Source organism: Loxodonta africana, chromosome 9 (genome assembly GCF_030014295.1).
Source record: "Loxodonta africana isolate mLoxAfr1 chromosome 9, mLoxAfr1.hap2, whole genome shotgun sequence".
Classification (NCBI taxonomy): domain Eukaryota; kingdom Metazoa; phylum Chordata; class Mammalia; order Proboscidea; family Elephantidae; genus Loxodonta; species Loxodonta africana.
Window position 1 is genome coordinate 41,718,235 of NC_087350.1, and position 17,168 is coordinate 41,735,402.

Genomic DNA, 17,168 nt, shown 5'->3' on the forward strand with positions numbered 1-17,168 from the left:
TACACGTTGCATAGCAACCAAATCTGTTGCCTATCAGATTTTGACCATAGTGGGAAACAAACAGCAGTGCCCCACTCAAAGATGGTGGCCAATTGCAATGCTTTGAATGTTTCAGGAGCCTGATGTGGGGGATTGGATTATTGGCAGGACTGTGAAGAGTGACACACACTCAAAGTGGTGCAGTCAGCTGCCATCTTTGAGTGGGGCACCATAGTTTGTTTCCTATTAGGGTCAAAATCCAACAGGCAACAGATTTGGTTGCTATGCAACTTGTATGCTGCTCTCGTTTATAATGGCCATGACTGAAATGTTTCCAATTGGAAGAAAGCCCTCACAATCTACTTCTGAAAAATCAGCCATTGAAAACCCTGTGGACCACAGTACTACTCTGACACACATGGGGTCACCATGACTCAGAGTTTTTTGTCTGTTTGTTTTGATTAATTTTATAAAGATGTCCTAGTGTAAAGTAGGTGGGTGGGCTTTGGAATGTGACACAGGGAGATCCAGATCTGGCTCCACTAAGATACTAACTGTGTGACCTTAATCTACTTAATCCCTCTGAGTCCGTTTCTTCACCTGTAACGTGGGAATAACAATACTCACTTGGCAGAGTTGTGAGGATTAAAGATAATATATGTAATATACAAGACTTGACTTATGTCGATGACTGTTAATACTTCCTTAGCATTTTTCTTCACATTGTGTGCACTAGCTGTTTGAACAAGCTGCCATTTGAATGACTTTATGATTCACCCAAATTGGGTTAAATTTCTGTTCTGGATGAAGAATTTTTCCAGGTGATGCACATCAACCTTTCTGCAGCTCTAGTTATGCACAGGTGAGATGGCTCAGCGAGGTCCCTGCTTTTTTCTGAGACCTGGGAATGGAGCTCTTTTTACCAGAAAACTAGCTAACCCATGTAGGATTCAGTCCACACTTTTGTATTCATTAGCACCATGCTGAACCAAATATTTTAATTGGGTGCTTAATAATTCTGATTCAGACACTTTATAGGGTGTGAAAAAGATATGTTCTATTTCTGCCGGGAACTTGCAATATAAAATATCCAGAACAATCTGTAAGAAGTATCTGTGCTTATCACTTAGAATTCTCAGTTCATTTTTACACCCATCCAGCCCAGTCTTAAACCCCATGAGGATCTGTCAGAAACGGTGTCCACACTGGAAACCACCCAAATGCCCACTGATGCGGAGTGGGTGAGCAAGCAAATTGTGGTATATTCATACAGTAGAAGACTACTCAACAATAAAAAAATTATAGTTACTGATAAAGACAACCCAAAACCCAGTGCCGTCGAGTCAATTCCGACTCACAGTGACCCTATAGGACAGAGTAGAACTGCCCCATAGAGTTTCCAAGGAGCACGTGGCGGATTCGAACTGCCGACCTTTTGGTTAGCAGCTGTAGCACTTAACCACTATGCCATCAGGGTTTCCGATAAAGACAATAGCGTGGGTGAATTTTCAAAACATTATGTTGAGCAAAAAAAAGCAAAACATAGAAGAATATGTACTGTATGATTTCATTTTTCTGAACTTCAGAAACAGGAAAATTTAATCTATGATGTTAGAAGTCAGAATAGAAGTTATCTCTGGAGGTGGAGGGAAGAGATACTAACTAGGGGTCAGAAAGGAATTTTCTAGGGTGAAGGAAACATCCTATATTTTGTACACGCACATCTCCATCAAGCTTAAGATTTATGCATTTAACATATGTGTTTTACCTCAGTTTAAAAAAAAAAGTGTCCAACAAAGGACACCCTTTTGTTTGGAGGGGTGAGCAAGGTTAGCGTAAAAGGGATTGACTAGGTTTTACATTTTTATATGCTCTGTTTCTGTAAAAATGAATCTACCAATGAGCTATGATTTTAAAACTAAATAAAAGCTGTCAGGGTAGCTCGCAGTCTATGAATGAATTGGATTTCAGCTTCTTACTAAAGTTTTCACTCTGGAACAAAACAAAAAGTATAAACAGAATAAATAAACAATGCTTACTTTAACAATGAGTTCTAGTCATGAAATGCTGGAAGGCATATCTGTTTTGAATTTAGAAGTGACATTGATTTTAAATGTCTCTTTGGTTGCATGGATAGTTTGGTTTGGAGAAAAGAAAAAGTTGTGTTGTAAATTCATCTTCCCGACTTGAGTTTTGCTAAGCAACTCCACGGGAGAAGTGGGAAGATAAATTACTCAGAGTTGAATTGGGAGTGTGTTTTAAGTCAATGTAAATTAATTTTCATGCAGGACATCTTGATTTTATGCATAAGGAAAGAATGAACGATTAGTTTATTACGACCCGTTTGCCCTGTGGTACTCTTTCTAAGACTTGAGGAGAAAAGCACAATGAATCAAACAAGAGGGGTGTCTTAGTCATCTACTGCTGCTATAACAGAAAAACCACAAGTGGGTGGCTTTAACAAACAGAAATTTATTTTCTCACTGTTTAGGAGGCTAGAAGTCTGAATTCAGGGTGCCGGTTCTAGAGGAAGGCTTTCCTCTCTCTGTTGGCTCTGGAGGAAGGTCCTTGTCTCTTCTGAGCTTCTGTTTCTTGGTTCCTTGGAGGTCTCAGGTGGCATGCCATCTAGCTTCTTGCTTCTCTGTGCCTAGCTTTGTTTATATCTCAAAGGTGACTTGCCTTAAAACACACCATACTCGACAGCAGTGGTTTTTTTTAGTGGGTATTCCTAAATGGGATTACAACCACAAGTATAGGGGTTAGGATTTACAAGAAGTATTTTGAGGGGACACAATTCAATCCATAATGAGGGAGAAACATATCTAAGCTCAGCCTACGTATCATAAACACCCAACTTGTGAAGCTTGCCTGGAAGACAAACACCAGTAGCAGCATTTCATCTAAAAAAAAAAACTTCATGGTGGTGGCAAAATTTGTAAACAACCTCTTTTGTCCTAGTAGTCACAAAGCCTTCCATGGTATTGCTCCCCAGCCTTTCTAGTCATATTCCTGGGTCTTCTCCAGAAGGAACCTCCCTACCCACCCTAAACCTTCTGCCCACACCAAGCTCTGCGGTATTCCTTGAGAACTCTCTGAACAAACTCTCAGCACAAGTCACTTCTCCCCCTGCCTTGTGCTTCCCCATCCCTCTACGTTAACCACCAATGCAGTGCCTTATGCAGAGTAGCCATTAAAAATTTACAGAATGAAGGGAGTGGAGAAGGAGAAAGCCTGCATTCTGTATTGTGAAGAGAAAAAGAAAAAATGAGATGTTTCAGATTTACCATTTCATGGTCCATAGGTTTTGCACTGATAAAGATTTCATGGGAACTTCCAACAGTCCTGTTTCTCCTGGCCTTCAAAACGTCGTAACACTGAGTAAGATTTTCGTTTTGGGAGCAAAAAAGGTCACCCAGGCCTCTTTTTTAACAAAATAGTTTAACTGGTACAGAGGAAAACAAAGATTGATTCTGAAATTCCATAAGATAAAATAAGAAAGCACACAGATTACATTATTTTATTTTTTAAGTACTGATGTTAAGTTGGAACCCTGGTGGCTCAGTGGGTAAGAGCTCAGCTGGTAACCAAAAGGTTGGCAGTTCGAATCCACCAGCCGCTCCTTGGAAACCTTATGGGGCAGTTGTACTCTGTGGGTCGCTGTGAGTTGGAATCGACTCCACGGCAACGGATTTCTTTTTTGGTTTTTGATGTTAAGTTGCAAAGCCCCACAAGCTGCTGTAAGGCACAGTGTGTGGGAGCATTACAGAGCAACAGTGACCCCGGCCACTAAAATCTGTCACCGAGGCTTAGTAGCATTTAAAGGAAGGAAGAAGAAATCAGTGCGACCCCTGTTGATATTATGGGAAGATGGCTAATGAAACCGCATAGAAACTGCACCATTTGCCATGGAGTTTATTATTTTTATTCCATAATCCTTAGAAATTACTATCTGTGTAGCATTTTATGGTTACAAGTAGAGCTTATGACATTATTTTAAAACAACTAACTAAATAGCCAAATAAAAGCAGGCCATTTAAGGATTAATGATAATATTATATCATGGACCAAAGGTTATGAGGTCCAATAAAGAAAAAGGCGTGCATACCCCTTCAAATCTGGACCTCATAACAACCATATGAGTTAAGTGGGACGGGTAGAACTCCTGTTATTATTCCCATTTTTCACATGTGTAGACTGAGGCCCAGAGACTTTAAATGATGTTCCCTGAGTTTATACATCTTATGCATACCAGAATCCAGATTTGATGCCATATCTTTAAAATCCAAAGCCTGTAGTGTATGATCTCAGTATCAATTTTTGTAGCAATCCTGGGAAACAAGTTATGGGAAAAAAAAATTAGAAAAATGTACCTCCCCCGTCCTAATGTGAGCTTCCTTTCTATGTTGCTATCCACCTTAAACTGGGTTTTTTTTTTTAATCCACCTTAAACTACTCCTTTCTATGACTGCCAGAGTTATTTTGAAAGCCCTGTACTCTTCCTTTCTCTTCTTCCTTAGATGCTCTGTAACCTTTGACTGAATTGACGTGAATTGAATTGTTCCGATTTAAAAGGTTCTCAGCTCTGCAGTTACCCTCTTTGACCACAAGAGGTCACTTACAGGCCAGTGAGGCCAAGACCAAACCAAAAAAACCGGAACCTCCCTGTAGTCCAGGGAGGGTTTTATGAGAGGGTGTAAAAGAAGCCAGGAATTAAAATTTTAAAACCATGTCATTATCCTGACAGGGTGTGAAGTTGATGACTCAGTGGATCAAGGTGGCAGGAAGTGGAATCTTTGTAAGTTTTAGACACCTTGGATGAGCAGGCAGCAGAATGCAAGAAAACAGGAAGTGCAGAGGTCCCAGCTGGCTATGATTACTCTCAGCAGAACTCTGTTTCTGACCAAACACTGTTGGAAGCTCCTACAGTGCCCCAGGTACTGCACTGGGTGTTTGGACAGTGACATCAAGGGCGCAGCCCCTCCCCCCAGCACCATCTAGTAGGTACAGCGTGGCGACCGTCTGCTTGCACGTCCATTCTCTCTACTGTGCTTTAAAAATGAGATTGCAAAGAGAGCCTGTGGTGGTCTGCAGCTGGATTTGCTTGGTGTTGGCCCACACGCTGTCCCGTAACTATTACATGTTGGCTTTTCTTACACCTGGCTTGCTTCACTCAGTCACATCACCTGCCTGGCCCCTGTAGACAGTTGAGTTTTGCCCCTGTGATTTTCCTGGCTGCCCTCTTTCACCTTGCCCATCTTAGAGACAAGCCCTGTCTACTCTTTTTCTCCTCTTTTGCGAGCTTTGGTTACCACTGCTCTGGGTACGTCAGTGCTTCAGCTGTCTTGCTGTGTTGGCAGCTGCTTCTATAACAAAGGAGATGTCAGCTACTACTCCAGATGATATCTGAAGTCAAATGACCTTGTTTGCCTCAAAGAGGAGAACCAAAGAGCTTTGTGGGCATGACGGGGCCAACTAGTTAGCAGGATGTTCTGACTTGAGCATCTGACGTGGCTGGTCCCAAGGCTCCTATGGCCAAATGTTGGCAGTACAGGCGGCCTCCTTGTCCTTTCTTGTCCACAGCTTCATTTCTTCCCCATCTTTTCTGTTTTCTTGCTTATTTCTTACCCTCTCATTTCTGCCACTTTCCCATGTTTACCTCTTTGCTCCCAGTTTAGGAGACTTTGGTGGTTCAGTGATAGAATTCTCCTTTCCATGTGGGAGACTTGGGTTGGATTCCTGGCCAGTGTAACTCATGCACAGCCACGATCCGCCTCTCAGGGGAGGCTTGTATGTTGCTATGACGCTGAGCAGGTTTCAGTGGAGCACCCAGATTAAGGTGACTAGAAAGAAAGGCCTGGCAATCTACTTCTAAAAATCAGTCAGTGAAGACCTTATGTATCACAATGGTCCAGTCCACAACCAATCATGGGGATGGCATATGACCAGGCAGCGTTGCATTCCATTTGCATGGGGTCACCATGAGTCAGGGGCCAGCTCTACAGAAGCTGACAGCCCAAACCCATTGCTGTCGAGTAATTCCGTCTCATAGAGACCCTACAGGACAGTGTAGAACTGCCCTATAGAGTTTCCAAGGCTATAAGTCTTTACGGAAGCAGACTGCCACATCTTTCCCCTGCTGGTGGGTTTGAACTTTGAACCCCCAACCTTTTGGTTAGCAGCTGAGTGCTTACCCACTGTGCAACCAGGGCTCCTAAGCTAACAGCAATCTCCCATTTTATCCTCTCGTTGCTTTCTGCTCGCTCTGGTGGCCGTAGCAGAAACTGATGATGATGCAGGGCTGAGCTTGGCCCTTAGCTGAGTGTGGTTTGGCTACACCGTGTTTTAATTCAAATTGCATTTGAATGCGTTTGAGCACTGCATACACCGTTCAGTTTACGCCACAATCCCCGCCGCCACTAGAATGGTCATAGGCCTCCAGCTGCATTCATTTAATTTCCTGGCTCTGACCCCACCCGTGGGCTCCAGAGCTCCATTATTCAAATGAGTGAATGTGTGCAATGCTGGTGTTATTATTAAGGTGCGCCTCTTCTAAAGCCTGTAATGCTCAGTCTTCCTTGACCACCACACTACTTCTTTTCATCCTTTAAAAAAAAGATGTTATTGTAGTAAAATATATACAACATAAAATATGCCATTTTAACTATTTTCAAGTGTGCTATAAAAAAAATTTTTTTTTTTTTTATCCAGTGTGGCATTAGTCACGCCCACAGTGATGTGCAGCCATCAGTACTATTTGTTTGCAAGACTTTTTCATTCACCCCAAACAGAAACTCTGTACTCCTTAAGCAATAGCTCACATCATCTCCTCCCCCAGACCCAGGTAACCACTAGTCTACTTTCTGTTCCTATGCATTTGTCTACTGGAGATATTGCATATAAATGGAATCGTACAATATTTGACCTTTGTGTCTGACATTTCACTTAGCATAATGTTTTTAAGGTTCATCCATGTCCTATCATGTTTCAGAATTTCATTGTTTTTTATGGTGGAATAATATTCCATTGCATGTGTACACCATATCTTGTTCATCCATTCATCTGCTGGTGGACATTTGGGTTGTTTCCACCTTTTGGCTATTGTGAATAGCGTGCAATGAACGTTGGCGTACCTTATCTCTGCGTTCCTGTTTTCAATTCTTTGGGGTTTATACCTAGGAATAGAATTGCTGGATCGTATGGTAATTCTGTGGAGCTCTGGTGGCACAGTGGTTAAGTGATATGGCAGCTAAACAAAAGCTTGGCAGTTTGAATCCACCAGCTGCTCCTTGGAAACCCCATGGGGCAGTTCAGTTCAACTCTGTCTTATAGGGTCGCTATGAGTCAGAATCGACTCAACGTCAATGGGTTTATGCCATAAATGTTTATGTTTAACTTTTTGAGGAACCACCAAACTATTTTCTACTCCTGCTGCACCAAATTTTACATTCCACCAGCAATCTACAAGGCTTTCAATTTCTCTGCATCCTTGCCAACACGTGTTATTTTGATTTTTTGATAATAGCCATCCTAGTGAGTATACGGAAACCCTGGTGGCCTAGTGGTTAAGAGCTATGGCTGCTAACCAAAAGGTTGGCAGTTAGAATCCAACAGTGCTCCTTGGAAACCCTAGGATTAAAAGGATTAGGGACAGTTAAAAAAAAAAAAGTTTTTTTTTTTTTTCCTACTCTGTCCTGTAGGTTCTCTATGAGTTGGAATCGACTTGACGGCAATGGGTTTGGGTTTTTTTTTGGTAGTGAGTATAAAGTTCTTTCTTGTTGTGGTTTTGATTTGCATTTCCATAATGACTAATGGAAACGCTAGGGGCGTAGTGGTTAAGTGCTACGGCTGCTATCGAAAAGGTAGTGAGTTTGATCCACCAGGCGATCCTCGGAAACTCTATGGAGGAGCCCTACTCTGTCCTATAGGGTCACTATGAGTTGGAATCGAGGCGATCGGTTTTTTTTTTGTTGTTTGTTTAATGACTAATGATGTTGAGAATCTTCTTGTACTTATTGACCATTTGTATATTTTCTTTAGAGAAATCTCTATTCAAGTCTTTGGCCCTGCTTTTTTTTTTTGGTTGTTTGTCTTTTTTGCTGTCAATTCTTTTTATCCTTTAATGGCTGCTACCCCATTTTTTTTTTTTTTTTTTTTTTACCCCATTAGTTTGTCAGAAGCTGGTCCAGTGCAGGTAAGGAGATGTTTACTAAAAACCAAAACCCAACCTGTTGCCATTGAGTCAATTCCGACTCATAGCGACCCTGTAGGACAGAGTAGAACTGCCCCATGGAGTTTCCAAGGAGTGGCTGGTGGATTTGAACTGCCAACTTTTGGTTAGCAGCTGTAGCTCTTAACCACCGTACCACCAGGGCTCCTTTAATTTACTAGCTTGTTTAAAAATATGCAAAATATTACGGAAGAGTCTGTAGCCTCAGTCAATCCACTTGCTGTAACAGCTGTAACAGCCAACAACCTCTTCTTCAGTGACTGTCAACAAAGAGGTTGGAACCCTGGAAGCTGCTATAACAAATTACTACAAATTTAGCAGCTTCAAATAATACCAACTTATTATCTTCTGTAGGTCAGAAGTCTGATGGGGTTCTCACAGGGTTAAAATCAAGGTGTCAGCAGGCCTGGTTTCCTCTCTAGAGGCTCTAGGGGAGGATCTATTTCCTTCCTCATTTGGGTTATGGGCAAAATTCAGCTCCTTGCAGTTGTAGGACCAAGGTTCCTGTTTCCATGCTGGCTCGCAGCTGAGGGCCATTTCTAGGTTCTAGAGGAGAGGCGCTTGCATTCCTTGACTTGTGACCCCTTCCACCCTCTTCAAAGCTAGGAACAGGGGATCAAGTCCCTCTAATGCTTCAAATCACCCCTCCTTCTTCTTCATTCTCATCTCTGACACACCTGGGAAAGAGTCTCCACTTTTAAGGACTCGTGTGATTCATTGGGCCCATCCAGGGTGATCACCCTGTCTCAAGATTCTTAACCTTAACCACATCCGCAAATTCTCTTTTGCCATGTAAGGTAACATTTTTACAGCTTCTGGGAATTAGAGCTGGGCATCTTTGGGGACCACCCAAAGTGGTGCCGACCACACCACTGATCCCAGCACTTGGCTTGGTAGGAGCCTCACATGGTAGTTGATTTGAAACCAGACAAGACCTGGCCCACTGGGTAAAGTACGTGACCAGGAATGGGGAAATCTTGAAACCCACTTCAGCACTGTGGTCATGATCCTGGCCAAGGTGGTGGAGCCTTGCTTCTTTTAGGGCGTTGCCAGGATGTTCAGCTTTAAACCATCTTAGAAATTGACGATGAATAAAATTGATTAACTAGCATTCTAGTAATCAGAATTTTCAGTTAGTGGAGTGACAGAGACCTAGTCAATATGCATTCTTCCCTTCTTAATTACTAATGAAACCCAGGTTTTATTGGGTAGCAAGGTGTCCAGCCAAAAAACAAAACAGAACAAAATACTCCGTAGGGTTCGGAGCCTCCCTTGCTGGTAGCAGTGGCCAGTATGACATATTTCTGGTTGAGGAGATATAAATGGAAGTCACTGGATGGGCATTTTAGGAAAGCTCTTTAAAAGGAGCTGACTCAGCTCATACACACCCTTTCTTGCCCTATGCTTTGCCCCATCTGTCTGCCTGGAAGACAGACATGGTGGCAAGTACCTGGGCTGCCATCTTGAATGTATGAGGATGGCAGACTGGAAAGCTGGAGGAGCCAAGTTCCTGGCAATATTGGGGGAGCCTAACACCAGCTCTGGACTGCCCACCTCTGGATTTCTTTGATATGAAAGAAAAATAAACTAACAGTAGTTGGGGGCTGTTGGGGAATGCTGTTCCTAAGTAGCTAAATTTAATTCCTCACTGGTATCTGTGTTCTAACAGTTGACTCTGACACTAGAGACCACCAAAAGTTTCAGAAGTGTCTCTAGCAATAGGAAATGAGCCTTGAACAACAACTTTTTCCTAATAATAAATTTAACTCTACCAAATGATTTCAAATAGAAGTTATTGTGTCTAGACGTATGTGTGATACTTGTAAGTTTCCGAAGTTCCTTCACATACATGATCTCCTTTTATCATCAGAATCACTCTGTGAAACCAGCGGACCAAGCATTGGCACTGACCTTCATTTGCAGTTAAGGCAACTGAGGCAGAAAGAGCTTCAGTGAGCTTCTTTAAAACCCCAGGTCATTATTTACATCCTTTGACTCTAAGCCATTTGCTCTCTCTTACTCCTCACTTTAAGGTTTACTGTTTAATGTTATATTTTAAAAGAACCACAACTATATGATATGGAAAAAATATATAAATTTCTTAGTTTTGTTTTGCCTGTAATGTGTATTTAACATGAAAAAATTATAAAATTATTCTTATCAAGGTTTCCCTCCCCCCAGGAACGGGCAATCCATTTGAGCTACTTCTAAGTAAGGGGAGACCCTTTGGAAATGAGGAAGGCCAGCTCCTGGGAATGGACCTGTGAACCTGAGAGCTGTCAGGGGACAGTGCCCCCTGGAGTCTCTGGTCCCTCCAGCTCTCTTCATCTCCTTCTCAAGTTAAACCATGGCGGCCTAGGCCCTCCCTTCAGCGGAGGATCTGGTGGGAACAATTCCCAGAGAAACTGGATTGTGAGCAGGATGCCAGGCATCCCACACATGTCTCCAGAGTCACATCACAGCACTGGGGCAGGGAGTGACAGCCAAATACAAATGTCTCACTCTACTTGAATGACCTATCAAGCTAAGAGCATTTCAGATTTTCTAAGTCTCATGGGTTAATCTGGAGGGCAGAATGCTGGTTTTTTGTGGTGATGAAATGGAATCTAGGCCAAGAAAGGCACATGACACCCCCAAACACAAGTGACACCCTCATTTTCAGATTGTTTCCTCCATCTGAACTAGAATTCTCAATTCACCTTGTGAATTTTGAGAAGGAAATGTATCTTGCATAATTTAAAAGATTATAAGACTTTGGACAATTTGTAAACTGAGTGGGAATAAAGAAGAGTATGTTCCCACTAACCAGAGCAGAAGTCGCTCTTCAAAACGCGCTTTTCTATTGAACAGTCCCATGGACCATGCACCAGCCCTAGGGCAGGGACTGGAAGGCAGGAGGGAACAGGAAAGCTGGTAATAGGGAACCCAGGGTTGAGAAGGGAAAGTGTTAACATGTCATGGGGTTGTTAACCAATGTCATAGAACAATATGTGTACTGTTTGATAAGAAACTAGTTTGTTCTGTAAACCTTCATCTAAAGTACAATTAAAAAAAAAAAAAGCCCTTTTTGAAGAGATGATTTTTGACCTGGATCTTCCATGATGCAGTTCTACTCTGCAAGATGTGGAGTGGCCATGAGTTGGAATTGACACCATGGCAACTGGTTTGTTTTTTGGGGGATTTGGTATGTTGAAGGTAAGGAGCTCTGCTGGTGCAGTGGTTAAGCACTCGGCTGCTAACCAAAAGGTTGGCAGTTCAAACCCACCATTTGTGACAAAGATGTGGCAGTCTGCTTCCATAAAGATTACAGCCTTGGTAACCCTACAGGGCAGTTCTACCCTGCCAGAATCGACTGGACAGCAATGGGCATGTTGAAGGTCATTCATTGGTAAACCAATTGGCTTACATAACCTGTTTTCAAATCCTCTTTTTTTTTTTTTTTATCAGTTAACATCTGAGCCAAAGCATTAAAACTCAGAACATTTTTAAATCATCATCACGAATCCAAATTTACAGAGGGTTTCCTGCATACACACATTATAAAAGGTATCCTCATGGTTGCAAATAATAGTAGGGCCTTGGTCTCTAACATTAATGTATTTAGAGTCTAAAGGAAGATAAACTAAATACCTGATAACTAATAAGAACAAAAATATGCAATGCTTTATGACTATTTGCAAGCAGCTCATCTGAGTTACCAGTTAACTCCTTGCAACATGGTCCTATGTTCTTGTTTGTGTTGATTAGAATTATTGGTTGCAAGTAACATAAACCAACTCTAGCTAGTTTGTGGACAGAAGTGGGGACAAGATGTACTTAAAGAATATGTAGATGTCTATGGTTCCCAAGGGCCTGAGACAATGCCTGCCCTAGCCTCAGGAGGGACTGGAAAACTATCAAGAACCCAGGCAATTTTTTTTTTTTTTTTTTTTGACTCCATCTCCTTCCTCTGCCTTTTCTCTCTGTTTTGGTCTCTCTGTGAAAAATTAGCATATCTTCTATGAAGCCCACTTTGTGCAAGTTGGCTGAATTAGGGTGGCTATGAGCTGGAATCCACTCGACAGCAACCAGCAAGGGGTTTGGTTTTTTCGTTGGAAGGTGTTTTTTGTTCCTCCACTCTTGAAACCAGCCTAGAGTGGAACTGAAATCTTAGTTCCATTTCTAACTTTCTGCAGGAAAAATCTATGGCCAGCCACGGATAAGGGACCCACCCCTAGTCAATTGGCAAAGGCCAGGTAGAATAAACATGGGTAACAAAGGGCAAACGTGGGATCCTGTAGCTGGAGGGGAAGCAATTCTAGACAAGGAAGAACTGTGAGAAGCTGCACAGAGACCCCAAAAGGGTATCTTCTATTTTGGTTGAAAAACAAAGCATAGGTTCTTAACCTGTGGTCCAAGACCTTGAGGGTAGGAATGAGGGGATGGGTGGGTGGAAGAAGTCCTTGAAACCATCCATATAGATAAAAAACATTTGCCATTGATTGAATAAATAGTATATCCTGAACCTATAAAAAAGAACCTATAGCTGTGACTATTTTCTAAATGCAGATGTTCTCATAATTAATACAATTTAAATTCCTTTTAAAATGTTCCTAAATTAATTATATCTTTTAGTTATCACATTTTTAGAAAAATTGCTAGATACTGATAGTAAAGCTATTCTCATGGGGAGCCCCTCTTATGCCAAAAAATTAACCTCTTGTGTTAAAGGTTAGACGCGAACTGGAGAGACTGTGTAAGTAGCTGCGTGTGTTGGCTTGGATGTTCTTCTTGTGAATTTTATTAGTTCCCTTTTTTCCTTGTATTATCCTGGATTTGTCTATAGACCTCTTACTACATAGATATAATTATATACAATATGCATATAATGTATAATAAATTGGTAGAAGCCCCAGTCTGAATGATAGAGAATATTTAACTTAAGTGACCTTGTATTATTTTCAACTCTGTTCAGTAACAGGAACTCAGCAAACTAAGTTTTTTGCACCGTACTGTAAGGCGTATTTAAGGGTGACTTGTAATTTGCATAGTGATTGTTGACTGTGAGCAAATGCTTTTAATGTGACTTTTAAAATATTCCTCAGTGGTACCTTAAATACTGAAGGTACTGTTTATACTATTTTATAATCTCTTTTCATAGATATTACAAAGGAAAAGTTCTATTTCAGCCTAAAGATAACACTAAGATAATAGTAGTAGGAGCTAGAATTTGGAAACCCTGGTGGCGTAGTGGTTAAGTGCTACAGCTGCTAACCAAGAGGTCAGCAGTTCAAATCTTCCAGGCGCTCCTCAGGAACTCTATGGGGCAGTTCTACTCTGTACTAAAGGGTTGCTATGAGTTGGCATCAACTCGACAGCAGTGGGTCTTTTTGGGTTCTTGGTACAATGACTCACATTGCATAAACATCTTTTAATTTTATTCTTACAACAAATGTGAATACTGGGTCTACTTTTGTTTTATAGGGAAGAAATTTGGTTTGAGAGGCCTATAATGTATATTGACTTATTTGAATCCAAACTAATTTGCTTTTACTGTTTGCAAAATACTCCCTTGAATGGAAGACACCTGGCAGAGAGGTCCAATTAACCCATTAGGTTAATTAGGGAAAATTCACATATTGGTGGCATATTGAAGAGACGATGGCCTCATTACTAAGACCACAGATTCTTTAACAAACCAGACTATGTAAGTTCAAATCCCAGCCCCACCTTTCTGTGATCTTGGGAAAGTCAGTCGACTGTGCCTTGGTTTCTGCTTTTTTAAATTGAAGATGGATAATAGCTACTTCATAGAATTGTTATGAGGATTAAATAATATTTGTTAAGTGCATAGAAATGGCAGTGGTGGTTCAGTGGTAGAATTCTCACCTTCATGCAGGAGACCTGGGTTTGATTCCTGACCATTGCACCTCATGCATACCCACCACCTGTCTGTCAGTGGAGGCTTGCGTGTTGCAATGATGCTGAACAGGTCTCAGTGGAGCTTCCAGACTAAGAGAGACTAGGAATAAAGGCCTGGCCATCTACTTCAGAAAATCAGCCAGTGGAAACCCTGTGGATCACAACAACCTGCTCCCGTTATAAATGGGGTCACCATGAGTTGGGGAGCCAACTTGACGGCAGCTAACAACAGGTGTATAGAACAGTCCCTGGAACACAGGAAATACTATTTAAGTGCTTTTGCTTGGCATGACCTTCCCAGCCTGGCGCCTGTACACTTGGTTGTTAGCACAGCTGAGGAGTGGTTGCCAGGGGCAGTCTGGAAAGGCACCAGGGTGCAGTCACACACTTTTTCAATCTTTTAACTCTTCATTTTCTAGTGATTTCCAGACTTCTCCCCTCTGCCTGTGAGTGAGGAACCAACACAGCAATCAGAACCCCGGGCACAACGGAGAAGGAAAGCCTGGTAGGCAATCACAATGCAGCTGGGGTGAAAGGGGCCAAAGCCCAGGCTCAGGGGCCTAGCAGGGCCTCCCTCCAATTAGCAGCGGCAGCCCCTCCCAGGACTAACACAGTTCTGGTTTAAGTCCATCAGGTGCCATTCTGAGAAATTAAAGAACCCTAACTAATTGGACAATAAAAGAAGATTCTGATCTAGAGAGGGTGGCAATTTAGTGGGGTTTGCCAAGATTTTGATTGCACTCCAGCTCTGCAGCTGGCTGGCTAGGGCTGCAGAAGTCTCTTACCCTCATTGTGCTGATTCCCCTGCAAGGAAAGTGGGGGCCTGTTCACTCTCCCTCCCTCCCGAGCAGTCCTCAGATGGATGCTATTTGTGGCTAGTTCTGATTTGGTTCAAAGAAAGATAACTACAGAAACATTAGGGTGAAAAACCAGTTTTCTGTGATTTGAAAGAGATTATCTTAAATAGAGTGATTGCTTAACTTCGAAATTTGGACACTTTTGAGAATAAAAGGAGGCACTAAAAATAATTAAAATGATATAGTTTTGAAAGATATGTATTCATTGGTTTTATTATACAGGTAGAAATACATAGAATAGGAATATGAAAATAGTTCTATTTTAAAATCATTGTCAAAAGTAAAATTATTTTTATAAAAATAAAATCCTTCTTTAAAAAAAAAAAAAAATAAAGTGTAAACTAGGATTCTCCAAGAGAAATAGGGATATATAGTCACCTTAGTCTCAAGCAACATACTCCAAATTGAAGCTACACATTAAATAAAATTTAGCCTGTCTTATTAATTCAAGGGGAAATAAATTGCTTTCTGATAATGTATTTTACCCTTTCTGTTGGCAACCTATACTATAAAACTTTTCTTTTTTAATAGGTTTTTATTAGTAATACACAAATCCATTTATTGAATAACTCACAGTATACCTAATACTCACTTAAATGCTTTGTATACATTAATCTGTTGTTGTTGGATGTGGTCGAGTGATTCTAATAGCAACCCCACATGACAGAATAGACCTGCCTCATAGGGTTTTCTTGGCTATAGTATTTATGCAAGCAGATGGCTAGGTCTTTCTCCCGTGGAGCTGCTGGGTGGGTTTGAACTGCCAACCTCTCTTGTTCATTCATTTACTCACCAATGTTTCTTGAGCTCTTATTAAGTATCACACATGTTTTAGACAGCAGGGACAGAGCAGTGGTCGGGGAGGGAGACAAAACAATTAACATATATGTAATACTTTGGGTGAGAGGAGCCCTGGTGATTCAGCATTTAAGAGCTCAGCTTCTAACCAAAAGGTGGGCAGTTCAAATCCATCAGCTGCTCCTTGGAAACCTTATGGCATGGTTCTACTCTGTCCTGTAGGGTCACTATGAGTTGAATTTGACTTGAGCAACAGGTTTGGTTTTGGGGTTTTTTAGGGGGGTGATAAGTGCTATGAAAGTAAGGTGAACAGAGGAACTGCTCTTTTAGATAGGTTGTCAAGGAGAGCTTTTTTTATAAGGTGACATTTGAGCAGGGGCATGAAGAAATGAAGGACTGAGCTATGTGGTTGTTTGGGGGAAGATCAAACTAGGCAGAGGGAACAGCAAGTACAAAGGTCCTAAGGTATGAGCAGATGGGCATGTTCAGGGAACAGCGAGGAGGCCAGTGTGGCCAATGCAAGCTGAGCAGGGGAGAGGGTAGGCGGAGAGGGCAGTGGGGACTAGCTCACACATTGCCTTGCAGATCGTTATGAGGATCTGGGCTTTCACTTAGAGCAAGACAGGAAATCACTGGAGGAGATACATGACCTGGCTTACATTTTGACAGGAGTGTGGAAGCCTGGAGACCAATTATCCAGGTAAGAGATGGTGATGATGGTAGTGGAGGGAGTAAGAAGTGGTTGGATTCTGGATCCATTTTGAAGGTAGAAAGGACAGTTTTCACTGACAGATTTGATATAGGGAGGATGATGCCAAAGTTTTGCCCAAGCATCTGGAAGAAGGGCAATGACGAAGGCTGTGGAAGAGCGAGCTTAAAAGGAGAAATCCAAGTTTGTTTTTACACATGATAATTTTGAGGTGTCTGTCAGATATCCATGGCGAGGCTTCAAGGAAGCAGATGGTGTCTAGCAGATTCAGGGGACTGGTCTGAGGTGGAAAAATGAATTTGAGAATTGTCATCATATAGGTCGTATATAAGCCATAAGCCTGATGGAATTACCTCAGGAGATAGTGTGGACGGTGAAGAGAAGAGGTCCAAGGTCCTCCAATGCTGAAAGGCCTGGTAGATAAAGAGGAACCAGCAAACAGGTTCAGCCAGGAACATCCAGGGAGGAGGGAACAGCCAGGGAGGAGGGAACAGCCAGGGAGGAGGGAGCAGCCAGAGAGGAGGAAAAAGCCAGGGAGGTGGGAACAGCCAGGGAGGAGAGAACAGCCAGGGAGGAGGGACAGTGGAGGTGGGAGGGGCCAGCCAGGGAGGCAGCCAGGGAAGGGGGACAGCTAGAGGGGGAGCCAGGGAGGAGAACCAGGAGAAAGGAGTGTCCTAGACACCAGAAGAGTCTTTCA

The 17,168-nt window shown here is 42.1% G+C and overlaps 1 protein-coding gene across 14 annotated transcripts in view; it reads left to right on the top strand.

Annotated features, from left to right (window-relative positions):
* APBA1 (amyloid beta precursor protein binding family A member 1) overlaps positions 1-17,168 on the top strand; it is a 236,980-nt gene that overhangs the window by 107,266 nt on the left and 112,546 nt on the right. For 7 of the 14 annotated variants that reach the window (XM_064291239.1, XM_064291240.1, XM_023544770.2 and 4 more), the window contains one exon: positions 14,527-14,612. The exons of the other annotated variants lie outside the window; for them this stretch is intronic. The gene's annotated coding sequence lies outside the window, so the exon portion shown is untranslated. The remainder of the gene's footprint in view (positions 1-14,526; positions 14,613-17,168) is intronic. 14 annotated transcript variants of the gene reach the window in all.